This window comes from Sapajus apella, unplaced genomic scaffold (assembly GCF_009761245.1).
Source record: "Sapajus apella isolate SASKATOON/1434 unplaced genomic scaffold, GSC_monkey_1.0 scaffold135, whole genome shotgun sequence".
Taxonomy (NCBI): Eukaryota; Metazoa; Chordata; class Mammalia; order Primates; family Cebidae; genus Sapajus; species Sapajus apella.
Genome location: NW_022437075.1, coordinates 2,264,592 through 2,273,022, shown reverse-complemented (window position 1 = coordinate 2,273,022; position 8,431 = coordinate 2,264,592).

Genomic DNA, 8,431 nt, shown 5'->3' with positions numbered 1-8,431 from the left:
ATGTATATATAGATAGATAGATAGATAGATATAGATTTTCTTGGCCGGGCACGGTGGCTCAAGTCTGTAATCCCTGCATTTTGGGAGGCTGAGGCAGGCAGATCACCTGAGGTCAGGAGTTCAAGACTAGCTTGACAAACATGGAGAAACCCCGTCTCTACTAAAAATACAAAAATTCACCGGGTGTGGTGGTGGACACCTGTAATCCCAGCTACTTGGGAGACTGAGGCAGGGGACTCACTTGAACCCGGGAGGCGGGGGTTGCAGTGAGCTGAGATCACGCACTGCACTCCAGCCTGGGCAACAAGAGCATAACTCTGTCTCAAAATACATATCCTTACTACAATTTTATTTAGGTATAATGGAGGTACAGTAAACAGCACGTTATCAGTTTATGATGCGTTGTGTTTTGACATCTACGTAAACCTGCGAAACCATTGTCACAGTGAACATAACGAGTCCCATCCATCCCAAGAGCTTCCACGTGGGTCCCTGCAACCCACCCCTTCCTCACGTCCAGGCAGTCACTAACTGGCTTTCTGCTGTTATAGGCTAGTTGCACTGTTTAAAACTTTTTTTTGTTTTGTTTTTTGAGATGGAGTCTCGCTCTTGTTGCCCAGGCTGGAGTGCAATGACATGATCTCGGCTCACTGCCACCTCCGCCTCCCGGGTTCGAGCGATTCTCCTGCTTCAGCCTCCCAAGTAGCTGGGATTACAGGCATGTGCCACCACTCCTGGCTAATTTTTGTGTTTAGTAGAGACTGGATTTCACCATGTTGGTCAGGCTGTTTTTGAACTCCTTACCTCGGGTGATCCACCCACCTTTGCCTCCCAAAGTGCTGGGATTACAGGCGTGAGCCACCGTGCCTGGCTAGAATTGTAAATAAATCTAATTGTACACTCAGTGTGTTTCTCTCAGTGTGGTTGCTTTCACTGATAATTCCAATTTTGAGATTCACCCCTAGTATCCCGTTTCAATAATTCATGTATTTTCTTGTTGAGTATTATTGAGTTGGATAAACATGACACACCATTTATCTCTTTATCTGTTAATGGACATGAGCTGTAAAATGTAACTTTTTATTATGTGCAAAATCTTCCTGTGTATGTGGGTGTGTTTTCAGACTTTATTTTTCGTCTTCTATTGATCTAACGTGTCCTTGCTCAAGTAAAACATTGTTTTAATCACTGCGGTCTTAAAGCATTCTTTTCTCCTGTTTTTATTTCTAGTTTATTTGTTTTTATTTTTTGGTGTGTGTGCATTTTCTTTTTTGAACTTTAGAAGCTACTTAACACATTCTATTAAAATATCCCATCAAAAGTTCCACTGGAATATATCTTTTTTTCTTTCTTTTATTTTTACCAAATACCCAGACTTTGAGGAGGTAGAATATATCTTGTATCACTTTTTGTTTACAACCATATCTCCAGGAATGGATGGTTTAGTTTTTCTTCACCACTGTATTGCATAGTACTTGACATATGTTATATGCCCCCAAAGTATTTGCTGAAAGAGTGAATGAATACCTGTGTGGTGTATTCACAGAGGGAAGAGTATATGCCCATGGAGAAAGAATACGGTAAAATACAGACATTTACTTTTCCGGAAAAATGTCCACAACTAATTGATAATAAAGGAATAGAAAAACCGGGTTACCTGACCGTAAACATGATGTGGTCCCATTTACAAATCAGGTGCATGTGAGTGCAGGTGCGTGAGTGCAGGCATGTGAGTGCAGGCATGTGAGTGCAGGCATGTGAGTGCAGGCGTGTGAGTGTAGGTGCATGAGTGCAGGAGTGTGCATGCAGGTGTGTGAGTGCGGGTGTGTGTGTGCAGGTGCATGAGTGCAGGTGTGTGAGTGCAGGCGCGTGAGTGCAGGTGCATGAGTGCAGGTGTGTGAGTGCAGGAGTGTGCATGCAAGCGCGTGAGTGCAGGTGTGTGAGTGCAGGAGTGTGCGTGCAGGAGTGTGCATGCAGGCGTGTGAGTGCAGGTGTGTGTGTGCAGGTGCATGAGTGCAGGTGCATGAGTGCAGGCGAGTGAGTGCAGACATGTGGGTGCAGGTATGTGAGTGCAGGTGCCTGAGTGCAGGAGTGTGAGTGCAGATGTGTGGGTGCAGGTGCATGAGTGCAGGCATGTGAGTGCAGGTGCATGAGTGCAGGCGTGTGAGTGCAGACGTGTGGGTGCAGGCGTGTGAGTGCAGGCATGTGAGTGCAGGTGCATGAGTGCGCATGCAGGCGTGTCAGTGCAGGCGTGTGAGTGCAGGTGCATGAGTGCAGGTGCATGAGTGCAGACGCGTGAGTGCAGGTGCATGAGTGCAGACGCGTGAGTGCAGGTGCGTGAGTGCAGGAGTGTGCATGCAGGCGTGTGAGTGCAGGCGTGTGAGTGTCGGTATGCGTGTCCATGCACACATGTAAAGATCAACACCAGGCTGTATAGAAGATTACAGTGAGGAGAAGATAATTGGGGGAGAGGACTCTTCAGGGAGGCGTGGGCTTTCTCTGCATGTTTAAAGCAGCTCCCATTGGAAACAGGAAAGGAACTTCCACTTTAGTTAGCAAAGCTTTTGAATAATATTTAGATAGTCCAAAAAATACACAAAATTATATCTGATAATCTACAGTTCCAAGAAGGTCAGTACTGAACCAAGCGTGGACAGCATCCGGCTGAGTACACAGGGTGGGCGTGGGGGGGAGCTGCAGATTTATTTGCCAGTGGTGGGGAAGACTTTGTCCAGTCGGCCACAGAGGATTAGAAAGTCTGCCGTCCACTGCTGCCAGCGAGCAAACAGAAAAACAAAACAAAACAAAATAAAACAAAACCAAAGCCTGCCTCAGTGCTCAGAGGCCGACTTTGTGCAGCTGACAGGCCCAGGCAACTCTCCTCCAGCCATTTCTGTTTTCGCTCCCTCGAACGGGTCCATGCGATTAATTCCCAGACCCCTGTTGCCTGTGACCCAAGGTGGTTTTTCCCTTTGGCTTTTTTTCTCCTTCAAAGAAGCTGTTTTCCTTGCCAGCCCTGAGATGGGTTGAATAAATTGATCATAATTACGCAGCCTGCTTGGATGGATGAGAAACACAGGTGCCTCTACTCTCAGGATCCCTGAGAGGGCTGTTAGGGTGGTTTTAATGAGTCCCAAGGCATGTGGCTCTGTTTCTGCCCATTGAGCCACTAAACTGGCATCAAAAAGTTAACTCTGAGGCAGAAAACATGATGTGTTAACTGCTGGCCTCGAGGGTGACTTGATTTACCTTAGGGCTTATTTAAAAAGCAGTAATTATTGCCTGTTTCTGATCCTGAAGGTAATATGCATGCATGTAGTGAATACAATTGGAAATTGTATTCCAATGGAACCTTTAACGAGATATGTGAATAGAACTTGTTAAGGAGCTGGGAAAGTTCAGAAGAGAAAATGCACACACACTCAAAACAAGAAACAATAAAAAGAAGGAACGGTCAGAAATAAATGCTTTAAAATACAGAGAAAAGGATAATGGAGAACATATGGCATCCACATCCCACCGCATAGAGATGATTTTGTAATTTTTGATTTTTTGGTTTGTTTTTGTTTTTGTCTGAGACAGGGTCTTACTCTGTTGCCCAGGCTGGAATGCAGTGGTGCGATCACAGCTCACTGCAGCCTTAACCTCCTGGGTTCAAGCAATCCTCCCGCCTTGGCCTCCTGAGTAGCTGGGATTATGGTGTGCACCTTGCTAATTTTTGTGTTTTGTCATGTTGCCCAGACTGGTCTTGAACTCCTGAGCTCAAGCGTTCCTCCCACCTTGGCCTCCCAACCAAAAGTGCTGGGATTACAGGAGTGAGCCACTGTGCCCAGCTTAGATTTTTATGTAGTGCATGTCCTTTTATTTTTCAGGTGTGTGCATGTAACATATATACATATACACATATACACGTTATATATGTGTACGTGCACATATCCACATACATATATTTTAAGATGCAGAAGAACTGGGGTAGACACTGAAGAGATTTAAACCTGGGCCTGGCATGATCTAAATTTCACATCATTCTGGCAGTTAGTGTGGAGACAGATATAGGGGCAGCCCCTGGTGGCAGGGACCAGTCGGCAGGTCACCCAGGACTTGATCCCGGACACCTAGGCATGTGATGATTGTGTCCTGAGTTAAGGCAGGTGCTGTTGATGGAGCAGAAGAAACGTTTGAGAAGCACTGAAAAAGTCGGGAAGCACCTGTTTCGAGATGGATTGTCTGCTGCGGATAGTGGTGAAAAGAAAAAAGCAAACAGGTGGCTTTGGGGTTCCCCTAAAAGGGAAACCAAAGATGAGGAGTTGTTGGGGAGGGGAAATTAAATGCTCATTTAATTTAACACGTGGGATGTCCAGAGGTGTATTTGCAGTGAGTGGAATACCCAGGTAAGGGCTCTGGAATAGACACCTGACTTGGCCATCACTTCTAGAGGGGTTAGATGGCCCCTCAAAAGCTGAGGGAGTGTGGAGAGAAGCGCTGCATGTCAGTCTTAGGTCTGAGAGAGGCGAGTTTGCAGAATGAGTAATGGCAGGGGAGCGGGTAACCAGGGGCATCCCGAGTTCAGAGGCAATGTGAATGGACACAAAAGGAGAGATTAGAGTGATAGTTAGAAGCTAGAATCCCTGGAGCCAGGTGACTGATCAGGGCTGGGAGGAGAACAAAGGGAGAGAGGCGGAGATGAACCCCAGGGCTGATCTCCACGTGCTCAAGAGACATCAAGGGAGGATACGGAACACTTGTCCCGGGGATACGGACCGTGGTGTCCCTCCAGTACCAAACAGATCACTAGTATGTGGGAACTAGATGCCCACTGTTGCGACCTGGCTGAAGAGCTGGCCCCCTTTCACACCTGGCTCTTGCCTCCCACCCCTGCACCGTCTTCTTAGACACACGAGAAGGGGGCTCTGCAAGCCTTTCGAAGGTTCCCAGGGCTCAGCTCCCATCTGCCTCTCATTGCTGTCCCAGGGCAGTAAGGGGGTGTGGCTTCAGCACAATCAACCTTATCTTTTCTGTGAGCCTTTTTCGGGCCACCTATAGAGTCTTCCATAAATACTGAGCACTGACTATGATTAGGTCTCATGTAGGCACGAGGGATGCCAAGAGGAATTGGAAGCCTTGTCCCTGAAGGTCTCACCTTCCAGTGTGGGGGTGACAGACACACAAACACACTTGCTGTGGTTTTTGAAGATGATCACAACACTCTCCCATCTGATCTGTTCAAACGTGTCAGGCACTCCTCTAGAGGTGGAGTTGGATTTCCATCCCCTTATGTCTAGGCAGGGCTGTGACTCACTTGTCTCCGATAGAAAGTGGCTGAAGGGACACTGCATGACTCCTGAGGCTAGGCCAGAAAAGGCAATACAACCTACCCCCTATTTGCAGACGGCCTCAGTTCCCCTCAGTTGTCCCATTGTCTGGAGGCTGCCATGTTGTGAGGGAGCCCCAAGTAGCCCACTGCACACGGAGAGGGCCTGAGACAGCATGAAAAGAGAGAGGTGCTGGGTGGGCCCCCGCTGCTCCAGTCGCCTGGAGATCCAGCTCTACTCAGCACGGAAGACCTCCTGAGCCATAACCACCCAGCTGAGCCCACCACCATTTCCTAACCCACAGAGACACTAAAACCACTGCTGTTGGTCTGAGTCACTGAGTTTTGGAGTGATGTGTTACACAGCTGCAGACAACTGAAACAGCACTGTGTCCTCCCACCCTGTACTTCATTATTTTATTAATTTTTTTTTAATAGAGATGAAGTCTCACCATGTTGCCCAGGCTGGTCTGAGCAACATGGCAGAGCCATAAACTTCTGAGCTCAAGCAGTCCACCAGCCCTGGCCTACCAAAGTGCCTGGAATACACGTGTGAGCCACCGCGTCCCGCTCCACCCTGTAATTCTGATCTTAGCCTCTCCTTACCTGGACCCTCATACCATTTCCCTGGGATCTCAGTCTCTAGAATTCAGTCAGCCTTTTCTTTGGGATTTGGTTCCTGTTCATGCCTCTCATTTATCCTTTCTGTCCTCTCTGCCCATTTGTTTGCGAGAGGCACTTTTGAAATCCATGAAGCTACTCAGGAGGCTGAGGTAGGAGAATCGCTTGAACCTGGGAGGCAGAGGTTGCGGTGTGCCTATATAGTTTCACTGCACTCCAGCCTGGGCGACAGAGCAAGACTCTGTCTCAGAAAAAAAAGAAAATGTTGGGAGCTTAAGAGACAGAGACAGGAATTAAGTCCAAAGCCTGGCTGATGGCCAAGTTGATGCTGTCTACAGAATATGGTACTGATCTCCCACTGGCAACTTGAGGGCTGTGACATTCCTAGAGCAGGCATCTAATTTGCCTTCATTAATCATGGAGGACTTCCTGAAGGAGGTGACATCTGAGCTGAGACCTTCCCATAGCTCAGGCACATCTCTATCTTTCTCCTAAGAATAGACCCCACTGGTGAATAAAACCTGATTTTCTTTAGAGACAACCCTGTTATCTGTCCAGTATTCCCTGGAAGAGGCTGGATAACGCACAGACAGCTGCCTGACTTGAAAGTGTCTTTCAGAACTGGATCAGATCCATGAGCAAATTCAGAGAAAGAAAGGATCAAAACAAAACTGAAAAGTGCAGGGGAGAAAAAGAGATTTTTTCAGACTAATATCCTGTTCAGGAACACAAAAAAGCTATGATTGAAAACTTCATATGTACCATGAAGAGCTTAAATAACAATACAAGTCTTTAAGTTTGGCTATCACAATTTATTTTTATTTATTGAGGTATAACTTACAGATAGTGAATGTACAATTCTTAAGATTACAGTTTAATAAACTTTTACATATGGCTAGATGGATAGAGTCATATAACTATGACCCAGATAAGGAGACAGAATATTTCCATTACCTCAGAAGTCTCCCTCTTGCCCCTCCAATCTGTGCCTACCCACAGGTAACCATTTTTCTAACTTTTCGTTTTTTTTGAGATGAAGTCTCACTCCGTTGCCCAGGCTAGAGTGCAGTAGTGCAATCTCAGCTCAGTGCAACCTCCGCCTCCCGCCCCCCGCCGCCACCCCTAGGTTCAAGTGATCCTCCTGACTCAGCCACTTGAGTAGCTGGGGTTACAGGTGTGCGTCACCATGATCAGTTAATTTTTGTATTTTTAGTAGAGATGGGGGTTTCACCACATTGACCAGGTTGGTCTAGAACTCATGGCCTCAAGAGATCCACCCACGTCGATCTCCCAAAGTGCTGGGATTACAGGCAGGAGCCACTGTGCCCAGCCCTGATTTTCATTCAACATTATATTTATGAAAGTCATCCATGCTGTTGTATGTAGCAATAGTTCATCCTTTTTATTGCTGTGCAATATTCCATTGCAGGAACAGACCTTGATTTATTTATCCATTCTATTGTTGACGGACACTGGGATTACTTCCAATGTTTATACGTATAATTATGCTGTAAGTCTTTTTGCATATGTCTTTTGGTAGAAACAATATTTTTAAAAAACAAATTTAGTAGATTATAAATTCCTTACTGATGGGTAAGGTAGGATGACATATTACTGAACGTAGTAGAGACCCTCACACGCACATCTGAATGATGCCTTGGGACTAGTCAGTGACTTGATAATCGCTTCGACCTTTCTTCCAAGAAGAATGCCCACACATTCAACATTTAGCATCGGGCCGCTGGAATGCGGTGATACCTAACGTTTTTCCAGCTTTGAGGTGCATTTTAAGGGCTAGCGCTGAGCTCCAGCTTATGAGGAGTGGCCCTTCAATGAGCCAGGAACATGTTATGTGCCCTCTGGGGGGCACTTTTCCAAAAGCCAGAACTTTGGGATCTCAGATCTAATAAGAATCATCTTAATGATCTTCATCTCCAAGCCAGAAGGAGGCTCACTGGATTTACAGGGCTGGGGTTCCAAAGCGCATTAAGATAAGGAATCCTGCAACAATGCTATCAGGACCTACCAGTCCCAAGCGGCTGTGTATGATAGATAAAATGTTCTGAGAGCCTCACAGTGCCTTAATCCAGAAAAACGGCAACTTTAGACCCTGGATGTTCTAAACGAGGCAACCAGATCATCTCCCCCTATTCTTTGGAAGAAACTTTAATACTTTCCTCTTTCTACTTCTACCTAAAGCATCTGAAAGAAGGGAGGCAGGAGAGAAGAGAATTACGCATTTAAACAAAGACCAGGAATTGCTAAAAATCACCTAAAAATTGCTACAGGTATACTTTAAAGAAAGTAACCATTTCATAAGAACCTCTAAGATGATAATGCATGACAATAGCACATAACAACAATAATTATATTATTATGCTTATATAAGCCATATAAATATTATGTGCTATATACATTGCTAAGCGTTTTACAACCTTCACCTCATTCATTTATTTCCCCTAAAAGTCTGATTTTATGGAAGAGAAAAATGAAACTTAA